General features: G+C 42.7%; 1 long non-coding RNA gene across 2 annotated transcripts in view; it reads left to right on the forward strand.

Moving 5' to 3' along the window:
* The first annotated feature begins 9,242 nt into the window (after positions 1–9,242).
* The window catches only part of LOC122554750, a 6,270-nt gene continuing 4,185 nt past the window's right edge, over positions 9,243–11,327 (forward strand). Inside the window, exon 1 of one of the 2 annotated variants that reach the window (XR_006313063.1) lies at positions 9,243–9,327. This is a non-coding gene — a long non-coding RNA (uncharacterized LOC122554750). Of the gene's footprint in view, positions 9,328–10,172; positions 10,310–11,327 lie in introns of those variants that run through there. The other variant, XR_006313062.1, reaches the window with a different exon arrangement.

Consider the following 11,327-nt stretch of genomic DNA (forward strand, 5'->3'; position numbering starts at 1 on the left):
ACCTACGAGTATTCTAAAGCTTACAGAATTGTGGTCACTGTTCCCAAAGAAATCCCCCACTGCAACTTCTACCACATGTCCTGGCTCATTCCCCAGTACCAGGTCCAATATGGCTCCTTCCCTCGTCGGACTACTGACATACTGCTCTAGAAAACTTTCCTGGACGCTTCTTACAAATTCTACCCCATTCAGACCTCTGACGCTAAGTGTATCCCAGTCAATGTTGGGAAAATTAAAATCTCCCATCACCACTATCCTATTGCCTCTACAAAAGGGATCAGTAAAAGGATAAAATGTAAGGCTCTGAATCAGAATGCATGTAGTCGTCAAGACAAAGGAGATGAGCAGCGAGAAATTAATAATCACAATCTGTTGGCTATTGCACAGATATGCAGAATGATATAGATGGGATCTGAATCTTTAACGGTGCAGATTATTGATGAAGGACTGGAAGTTAGTCAGATGTAGAAAATTGTGCCCAGCACGGTGACTCAGTGGTTAGCATTGCTGCCTCACAGCGCCGGAGACCCGGGTTCAATTCCCGCCTCAGGCGACTGACTGTGTGGAGTTTGCACGTTCTCCCCGTGTCTGCGTGGGTTTCCTCCGGATGCTCCGGTTTCCTCCCACAGTCCAAAGATGTGCAAGTCAGGTGAATTGGCCATGCTAAATTGCCCCTAGTGTTAGGGGGTAAGGGGTAAATGTAGTGGTATGGGTGGGTTGCGCTTCGGCGGGTCGGTGTGGACTTGTTGGTCCGAAGGGCCTGTTTCCACACTGTAATGTAATCTAATCTAATCTAAATTGGTCACTTTATTTAAGGAAGGATGTAATACGTTGGAAGAAGTTCAAAGAATGTTTATGAATCTAATACCTGGAATGAATGTTTTATCTTGTGAGGAATGGTTAAATAGGTTAGGCCTGCATCTGCTGAAGATTAGAAGTGAGAGGTGGCTTAACTGAAACATATAAGATCCTAAAAAGTCTTGATAGAGTACTTGTGGAGAATATTGAAGAATCTGGAACAAGGGGTCAATGTTTAAAAATCAGGGCTCACCTATTTAAAACAGAGATGAGGTGAATTATCTCGCAGAGGGTCATATGTTTTAAAAAGGAGCAGTGCTCCGAAAGCTTTTACTTTTAAATAAACTTGCTGGATTATAATCTGGTGTTGTGTGATTTTTAACTTTGTCCTAGTCTAACACCAGCACCTCCACGTTATTCATTTACAGGTGGTGAAAGCAGAGTCCTTGAATATTTTTAAGAGAGTGATAGCAAGAATCTTGTTAAGTAAATGGTAAAAGATTATCAGGGATGGACAGGATGTGGGTTTGTCTTTACAACAGGTCAGCCATGATCATATTAAATGAGAGAGCTGGTTTCGGCTCTTGTTTGCATGTTTGTACGATTCTATTTTAAATTGAGTCCTTCTCCCTTGGTGAAGACAAATACAAAACATGTAGTTAATACCTCAGCTATGCCTACCAGCTTCCATACATAACTCCCACTGTCAGAGATGCAGTTTCATGGCTGGACTGTCTGCTTTCATTGTTCAAAGAAAAACAAATGAGTTAGGCGTGCGTTTACATTTATTCTTCAAACAGCATCGTGAAAACACGTGGTCTGCTTTTTAAAAATCTCGTTGCTGATTGTAGAATCTTGCACTGCGCAAATCGCTGCACTTGTAGCTTTGACTACACTTCAAACCTACATCATTGGCTGAATCACTTTTGAGACATCCTAGGTCTTGAAAGGACTTATATTTCTCTCATAGCCATTAGCATTTCACAACCTGTACCTGCAGTGTCAAAAACAGCAGCCCAGACCAGCCCAGGAAATGCAGCTGGGAAGATCAGACAACTTCATTAACAATGAGTAGTGCCAATCAGCCCATTTGAGTCCATGCCAACATCTCAGGATTCATAACTTAGCACTTCCCAAAACTGACATCTCCACAGAAGTCGTAAATGTAGCAGCCACTTTATCTGTGATTGTTTTGCATGTATTTCCTTTCTGGTGCTAGTGGGAGGTGACCAAGAGAATCCAATAGTTGTAGAGCCATAGCGAGTCACTAAGTCATGGTTTCACTGACAATCAAACATGAAAATAAGTGGATTGATGATTCGTGGGAAAAGTTCATTCTAGAGGTCCAATAATCCAAGGTACAAGTGAATTATCCATGCGCATATTTACTTTTCATGTCAACGGATTACCTTTCTACATTACTCTGTGAAGTTAGTTTTGTGCTCTACAGTGCACTAATAAAGACGGATTTATCAATATACCAAGCATACACATACTGCAAATCTACTGAAGCTGCTGATTTCATTTAGAATTTAATTTTAGAAGGTTATTCTACATATCAAGTCAAGGTTTAGGAATGCTTATTAAAAAGTGAACATGTGTATTTCTCTTGTAATGATAAATAACTAGATGTAATTTGAACGTAACTCAGAGTATCTGTGATTACTATTCAAAGCGTAAACTTTCATTTTAATTTGTGATCTTCACTGTCACGATGTCAAGCATATAGGAAAGAGAAGCGTGTGGCAATCCTGATAATGGATTTTCAGCATCGGCCTTATCTCCAGTGCAATGTTCAGGTATTGCATTTTCAAATCTAAATTAAATTAAGCACATTTCCAAAAATATTTACATATTGTGCTTTAAAATCTATTTCTCATTGTTACACAGATTGATGAAATTTCCAACTGTGTGATGCATGTTTCCAACAAATATTTGTGAAAACACGATTTTAAAAAAAGGCTGCAGACAAGAGAAATGTTCTGGAAGATATCCCATTGTTCCAAAGTCCATCAAAAACAAAACATGTGTCTCTTTGTAAACTCAGGATGTAACAATCACACTGAAAGGAACTTAAACATACATGCTAGCCTCAGGTGCACTACGGAAACATACAGCAGAAATTTCCCACCTGGTTCAGGAAAGAGTGGACTGTGAAAGACTGTGAATTAATGTTAAATCAGATTTGACATCTTCCCCCTCTCTTCCTCCACCTCACCATTCCTAATTCTCCCTCAGGCAAGACATGAGGCCTTTTCACCAAATTCTCCAACCTCTTTTTTAATAATGGAACACTGTTCCTCTCATCATAAATTCCACATATCACACCGTTTTCCGGCAATACTTCTGAATTACATATCTCCTCATCTCTCACCATCGAAATTGCTTTAATCCTGTATCTCTTAAAATTTAAATTTCTTTACCTGCTCCTCACTCATACAAATAAATTATTTAAAGAGACCTAGCACTTTCTTTACAACCAACCTCCATCAGCTCGGACATTCTTTTGCAGCTTTTTAACTTCCACTGTGCTTTCCTTTATTACTTCAACAAAACCCACTGGCTTATCCTATTTTCCCACATCTGTCTTCCCAGTGTTTTTTTCTAAACCACCAAAACTGCGACTTCATGTGGCCTCTGTTATTACAGTGCTTTTTTACTTCTCTTTCTCCCTCATGGGTTTCCTTTTTACCCTGTGGTAAACTATCTTTACTAGCTGCAGCGAGATCTCATAGAATAAATAGAATAGAATAGGACAGAATAGAATAGAATGGAATAGAATAGAATATAACAGCCTTTATTGTCATATATACTGAAAGAGTATAGTGAAAGGCTTATGCATTGCCAATTACAGCACCAATTAGATACTAAAGTGCTAATGCACAGCTTCTTAGCTTCCAGTTCATACCAGGCCCTGGCTCCACACTGCGGCAGCAACACGCCATGCCAGGAGGCCACTGCAGCAAGCTGAAAGGCCACCATGCCACACCGGGCAGCGTCTACATAAGGAGGCCACTGAACCAGGCCAGGAGGTTGCCACAGCCAGGACGTTGCCATGCCAACACTGGGATGCCACTCTGGGTGGCCAGGAGTTGTCATGCCATGCCAGGAGGATCTGTGCCAGGCTTGGAGGTAGCTATAGGAGGCCAGTGCGCCTGGCCAGAAATCATCGCTCGCCGGAGGCCAGGAGTCAGTCCGGGAATCATCGCCAGAGAAAGAGAAAAGAAGAAGGAGAAGGAGGAGAAGAAGAAAAAGCATTGAGAGGAAGAAAATGAGAAGAAAAAGAAGGAGAAAAGAAGAAGAATGGGCGGAGTGGACAAGCTTTTTTCCCGCTCTTCATACTCCCCAGATATCTCCTCTGATAGTGATGTAAATATCTCACTAGCTCCACCTACCAACTTTGTTTGGAGCAACAATACTCACATTGTCACTGGCCATTTCACTTGTCTAACCATTTTCTCAAACAAAAGTAAAAAGGCTTCTACATGCTTCTTGTCAAACTTAAGCAATGCTTGCACATATTTTAGCAGATCCCCACAATGCCTTTGGCTATGAAGGAGTTGCTCTCTAACACTGCCCTCATCACTACTTCTACTTTTCACCTCTACCTCTGCCATATTAAGTCAACTTTGAGATTTAAATTCCAAGCTCTGAAGTTGACAAATCCTTTTGTTCGGAGGAGAAAGTGAGGACGGCAGGTGCTGGAGATAAGAGCTGAAAAATGTGTTGCTGGAAAAGCGCAGCAGGTCAGGCAGCATCCAAGGAGCAGGAGCATCGATGTTTCGGGCATAAGCCCTTCTTCAGGAATCTCTAGGGCCAGGAAGAAGGGCTTATGCCCGAAACGTCAATTCTCCTGCTCCTTGGATGCTGCCTGACCTGCTGCGCTTTTCCAGCAACACATTTTTCAGTTCAAATCCTCTTTTTCTCACATTCCCTTGCTAGGGCTATCCTTTCATTTTCATCTTCCTTGCTTTTAATTGTCACTCAAATGGTTTCATTTCCTTGTCTCTTTCTTTTTGTTCTGCCAGGGCCATTCATTCTTTCAGTTTTTCCCTTGCCATTGCCTCTAATTTAAGCTGCTTAATTTGCAGTTGAATTTTAGCGACCTTCAATTATTCTGATTGCATTCCAAGCAACAGTTGTAAATGTAAAGCTGTTGCTTCAATTATCTCCCCCTTTCCTCATTGTCACAGGCCACGCCAACTTCAACTTTTTTGCCAATTCCAAATGCTTTGTTTTGCTCACTCTCTGTAAAACTTCTCAAGTGACTTCTTCCACTCCCAGGAAAGTCTTCCTAACTGAAAGAGCCATTAATAAATGAGGCACATCCTGTTTAAACCAACACCTAAGATAATGAACACCAACATTCACCACTCACTGCCTTCGAGTCCAATAATCCTAAACCCAACCTGGAATGAGAGATTTTGATCCCAACAAGAGAGCTCAGTTTGTTATGGACCAGATCAAACCCTTTCAAAGTGATATCAGGGAAATAGCCAAGACACTACCATTTTATTTTAAAGGCAAGTGCCAGGTGTTGTGTTCTGAATGAAATTTGATTTGTCAAATTTTGCAAAACATGCTTTATTCATATACTATAGTTAAAATATTGACAAAATAAAAATAAGAGAGAAAAATTGGCTTAACTGTAACTCTATCAAAACACTTAAAATAATAAACTATTCATTAGCTGTTCTAATATAGTAATATCCCATAAACATGCCCTTGGCAAAGGTAAATTTAGTAAAACAGATTGCCTGACATGCAATTCTAGCAGCAGGACAAGAACCCCAGCTTTTAGCTGCGAGAGAGAGAGGAATAAGAGCCTCTACATCCAGCTTCAAGACCCCAACAATTGGGACTGAAAGCTAAACTAAAAATTCTGTGAGAGCACGACCACACTCTTTCAGGCAGCTTCTATTGTTCCGATTTAAAAACAAAACCTAAGGCCTCACAAGCTGATTACTTCATTGGCTTTGAGTAAACACTCAACGCCTCTATCTTAACCTCTCTTCATTAAAAAAAAGAACAAAATACACCTCTTAAAGCCATAGTATCATCACATATGCCAACAACAGGGTAAATGGAATTTCTTAAAGACATACACTTTCATTGGATGTGGACATAGCTGGTGGGGTCAGCATTTGTTGTTCATCCATAATTGCCCTTAAGAAGGTTACAATGCACCATCTTCTTGAACCATTGCAATCCATATGCTACATATTTACCTACAGTACAGCTTAGAAGGAAATTTGGTCAAATGATAATGAAGAAGCCATAGAATTGTCCTAAGTCAGAATGGAATGTGGCTTGGAGGTGAACTTCCAGATGGTGTTCCCATGTGCCTTTTTATTAATTCACTCATGGCCACTGAGTAGGCCAGACTTATTTCCTATCTTTAATTGACCAGCCAACAGTTAATTATGAAGGTCAGGATTCATATGTAGGCCAGACTAAATTTGGATGGCAGATTTCCCTCCTGAAAGGACATTATTGAACCAAATGGATTTTTATGACAATCAATAATTGTTATTTGGCTGTTATTAGGGCATTATGTTAGTCTAGATTTTTATTAAATATAAATTTCCATTATCTGCCATGGTGGGATTTGAACCTATTTATTATAAACAACATGGCTTTGTGTGGGGGAGGTCATGCCTCACTAACTTGATTGGGGATTTTGAGGAGGTGCTGAAAATGATTGATGAGGAAAAAGCGGTTGATGTCTTCATGGACTTCAGTAATGACTTTGACAAGGTCCCTCATGGCAGACTGGTACAAAAGGTGCAGTCACATGCTATCAGGGATGAGCTGGCAAGATGGATACAGAACTGGCTTAGTCATAGGAGACAGATGGTAATGATGGAAGCATGCTTTTTAGAATGGAGGGTTGTGACTAGTGGTGTTCCACAGGGATCAGTGCTGGGACCTCAGCTGTTCATGCTCTACATAAATGATTTGGAGGAAAATGTGACTGGTCTAATTAGTAAGATTATGGACGATACAAAGATAGTAGCATTTTGGATAGTGAGGAGGATTGTCAGAGGATACAACAGAATAGAGTTCATAGAATTCCTACAGTATGGAAACAGGACCTTTGGTCCACACTGACCCTCCGAACAGTAACCCACTCAAACCCATTCCCCTACCTTATACTCTACATTTGCCCCTAACTAACACATCCTTAGATTAGATTAGATTACAGTGTAGAAACAGGCCCTTCGGCCCAACAAGTCCACACCGACCCGCCGAAGCGAAACCCACCCATACCCCTACATTTACCCTTTTACCTAACACTACGGGCAATTTAGTATGGCCAATTCACCTGACCCTGCACATCTTTGTGATGTGGGAGGAAACCGGAGCACCCGGAGGAAACCCACGCAGACACGGGGAGAACGTGCAAACTCCACACAGTCAGTCGCCTGAGGCGGGAATTGAACCCGGGTCTCTGGCGCTGTGAGGCAGCAGTGCTAACCACTGTGCCATCCCTGAACAATGTGGGCAATTTAGCATGACCAATCCACCTAATCTGCACATCTTTGGATTGTGGGAGGGAACTGGAGTACCCGGAGGAAACCCACGCAGACACAGGGAGAATGTGCAAACTCCACACAGACAGTCACCTGAGGCGGGAATCAAACCTGGGTCCCTGGTGCTGTGAAGCAGTAGTGCTAACACTGAGCCACACATGCTGCCCAAGTTCAGTTAGAGTCATGGCAGAAAAATGGCTGAGTGGAGTTTCATCGAGACAAATGTGAGTTAATAGATTTTGGAAGGTCAAGTACAGGTGTAGATTATACAGGAGTATAATTAGGAGTATTGATATGCAGAGGCATCTGGGAGTCCAGGTCCTCAGATCACTGAAGGTAGTTAAAAAGTAGTAAAAATCCCGATGGCATGGTTACTTTCATTGAAAGGGGCAATGAGTATAAAGATAAACAAGTTATGCTGCAGCTTTATAGAACTTCAGTTTGGCCACACTTGGAATATTTTATATCTAGTTCTAATCACCACACTATCAGAAGGATGTGGATACTTTGGGGAGGGGAGTACAGAAACGGTTTACCAGGATGTTGCCTGGTATGGGGGATTTCAGCTATGAAGAAAGGTTAAATAGACTGGATTTGTTTACACTGGAACACAGGAGGTTGAGCAGCGACCTGGTAGAAGTTTATAGGGTTGTGAATGTCATGGATAGAATGGAAAGTATGATGTTCTTTTTTCCCAGGGTGGAGTGGTCAGTTACTATGTGACACAGGTTGTGGGGGTGGGGGGGAGGGAAGAGTGTTGAAAAGAGATGTGTGGGGCAGGTTTTTCACACAAAGGGTGGTGAGAGCCTGGAGAAATTGCGAGAGGAGATGTGTGGAAGCAGACATAGGAGCAACATTTAAGAAACACCTGGACGAATACATGAACAGGAAGGGAACAGATGGATCAGGATCCTGTAAGTGAAGACAGTTTTAGCATGGAAGGGCAAAACATGCTGGCGCAGGCTTGAAAGGTTGAAGGGCCTGTTCCTGGGCTGTATTGTTCTTTGTTTTATCTGTAGGTCACGACCTCTCCTCAGTCTCTGCTTCCCTTGTCCTTTTCCTGGTCGAGGTGGTGGGTTTGGAAGGTGGTGTCAGAGGAGCTTGTGACTTTCTGCATATATATGGCATAGAATACCCTTTGCGTTGGTGGTGGAAAGAATGCACGATTACTTTAATGCTGGTCCATTTAGCGAGTTTCTTCATCCTGGATGCTGTTGGTCTTCTTAAGTTTGTTGGAACTGCGCTCATCCAGGCAAGTGGAGCAGATTCCATCAGACTCCTGTCATGTGAATTGTAGACAGTAGACAGGTTTTGGGGAGTTAGATCATCAGTTACTCGGCTCAGATTTCCCAGCCTCTGATCTTATACTGTAGCCACACAATTTGTGTTGCTATTACAGCTTAAAGTGGTATCTGATAGCTCCAAGACACAGATACTGGCATTTCAGTGATAGCAATGTAGAGAATGGAAGTGAGAATTGATTAGATGCATCTTTTTGGAGATGTTTATTGACTGGCAATTGTGGGATGTGGATGTTATGGGGGACAGGTTTCGCTGCATATGGACTGCTTCAGTATCTGTGGAATTGCAAATGATGTTCAAAATTATACAAATATCAGCAAATATCCCTACCTCTGATGTTATGAGAAAGGTTAATGATGAAGCAGATGAGGGAAACTGAAGGACAGTACCCCGAGGAATGCATCATGCCCTCATAGTGCAAAGGTATTTGAGCTTGGTTCAAGTTCCATGTCCTCCACAGGTGTGTCATAGGTTGATTTCAACTATTTGCTCTCACACTGGTGTCCTGGAGCTGAGATGATTGAAGTCTGGTGATTATAATTATCAACAAGAGTCACATGAAAGGAGGCAAGATCTCAGCACTCGGGCAGCAATGCATTCCTGAGAGATCACAGCAGCCCCTCAACTGCCTTGGAGAGCTGCACCAATCCCATCAGTGGCAACCCCAGATTTTATGTCTAGAGTCCAGAACAAAGTAAGTGGTGGGAGAGTGGGTTTTTCATCAAGGAGGGGAAGTGAGGTGGGGAGAGTGGGGAAGTGCATGAGGGGTATTGATGGAGGGATTGGGTAGGAATGGGAGGGGCAGGCAGAGCCTTCTGTGGGAGGGAGAGTGGGAGGGAGAGTAGTTTGCAGCAGTTCACCCAAAGTGGAAAGGGAATCTTGATACAGACTCTTACCTTCCTGCCCAGTATGGCCTGCCCAGTTTGACCCATGTCCCATTCCTGATGAAGGGCTTTTGCCCAAAACATTGATTTTCCTGCTCTTCGGATGCTGATTGACCTGCTGTGCTTTTCCAGCACCACTCTAATCTAGACTCTGAATTCCTCCTGTCCGCTGAGAGTGTACTGCTACCTGCCCAAGGTCCTGGAAGCTCTTCACCTAAAGTCTCCAGATTGCATGGACTGCTGTTCTGCTGCTTATATCCTCTGTCATATCCATCTGGTTGGAGAGGTTATCCTCTTCCTCTGGGCTTGAGAACTCTCCTCCATTCAGCTCCTTCCGTTCCACAGCAGAAACTGTAGGTCACATGAGAGACCTACGGAGCAGCCATGCCAGGTCTTCTCTACCTTCCTGTGGTTGCAACAGCCTCAACACTCCAAGTGCTGGTGAGCTTTTCTGAATTGTGCTATGAACATTCGAATTAGAAACCCTTCTTTTGTCTGAACAGATGCATCATCCTGATCATCCTTCCGAATTGGTTGAGGGCAAGTTGGCCATGTGCTTTGTTGTGGTAGAGTGATGGCCAGGCATTCCACTCAAGGAGAAAACAATCTCAAAATTGCAGCAGGAAAAATGGTGGTTAAAATTCCACCATAAACACCAGCACTCATTCCACTGTATCAAATGTGCATGACAAATTCCAGATAAAAGGATATCAGTTGTGCTTGGAATGATCACTGTGCTGCAAAGCCTGATCACATCAATGAGCATATTGCACAATAATCAGCATACTTCATGTGAGTTCATTCATAAATATATTTTTTTTAACTTCAAGTGTACTATACCTAAAAGACAAACATTTGGATTACCCTGATGTTCTACCACAACGCTTACAATCAATTACCCTGTTCATATCGACAGAGGCAGCATGTAAATTGGATGCACCTACCCTGATTTGCATGATAGTAGCATCTGGCCAAAGAGATTCCATACTGCTCTCTCTTCCGACCAGTGCTGCCTAGCTCTGTTCTCTGGACAGGAGCCCAGTCATGTTAAACCAAGATCATTTGGTACAGTTCGTCTGTGTTTCTTAAAGGTCCTGTTTTCAGAAAGCTGCACTGAATAATAATGACTTGGAGATCCGGTGTTGGACTCGTGGAGAAAGTTAAAAATCATACAACACCAGGTTATAGTCCAACAGGTTTAATAGGTAGCACACTAGCTTTCAGAGCGACGTTCCTTCATCATGTGATAATTATCACCTGATGAAGGAGCGTCGCTCCGAAAGCTAGTGTGCTTCCAATTAAACCTGTTGGACTATAACCTGGTGTTGTGTGATTTTTAACTGAGTAATATTGTTACAATTCAAATGATGACAAAGTGAACACCAGGCAAGAGAGGGATTTCCAGGGTGACCTGAACCTGAACCTGAACCAGAAGGGCACCAATATCCGGGGGGGTAGGTTTGCTAGCACTCTTCGGGGGGGTTTAAACTAATTTGGCAGGGGGATGGGATCCGGACTTGTAGTCCAGCAAGTAGGCTAGCTGTTTGTCAGGATGTCCAAGAACGTAGGAAAGCTGTGAAGAAGGTAGCACAGACAGGGAATACTTGTGGACACAGAGATGGGTTCAAGTGCGTATACTTCAACACAAGGAGTATCAGAAATAAGGTGGGTGAACTTAAGGCATGGATCGGTACCTGGGACTACGAAGTTGTGGCCATCACGGAAACGTGGATAGAAGAGGGACAGGAATGGCTGTTGGAGGTTCCTGGTTACAGATGTTTCAGTAAGATTAGGGAGGGTGGGAAAAAAG

This window comes from Chiloscyllium plagiosum, chromosome 11, assembly GCF_004010195.1.
Source record: "Chiloscyllium plagiosum isolate BGI_BamShark_2017 chromosome 11, ASM401019v2, whole genome shotgun sequence".
Taxonomy (NCBI): domain Eukaryota; kingdom Metazoa; phylum Chordata; class Chondrichthyes; order Orectolobiformes; family Hemiscylliidae; genus Chiloscyllium; species Chiloscyllium plagiosum.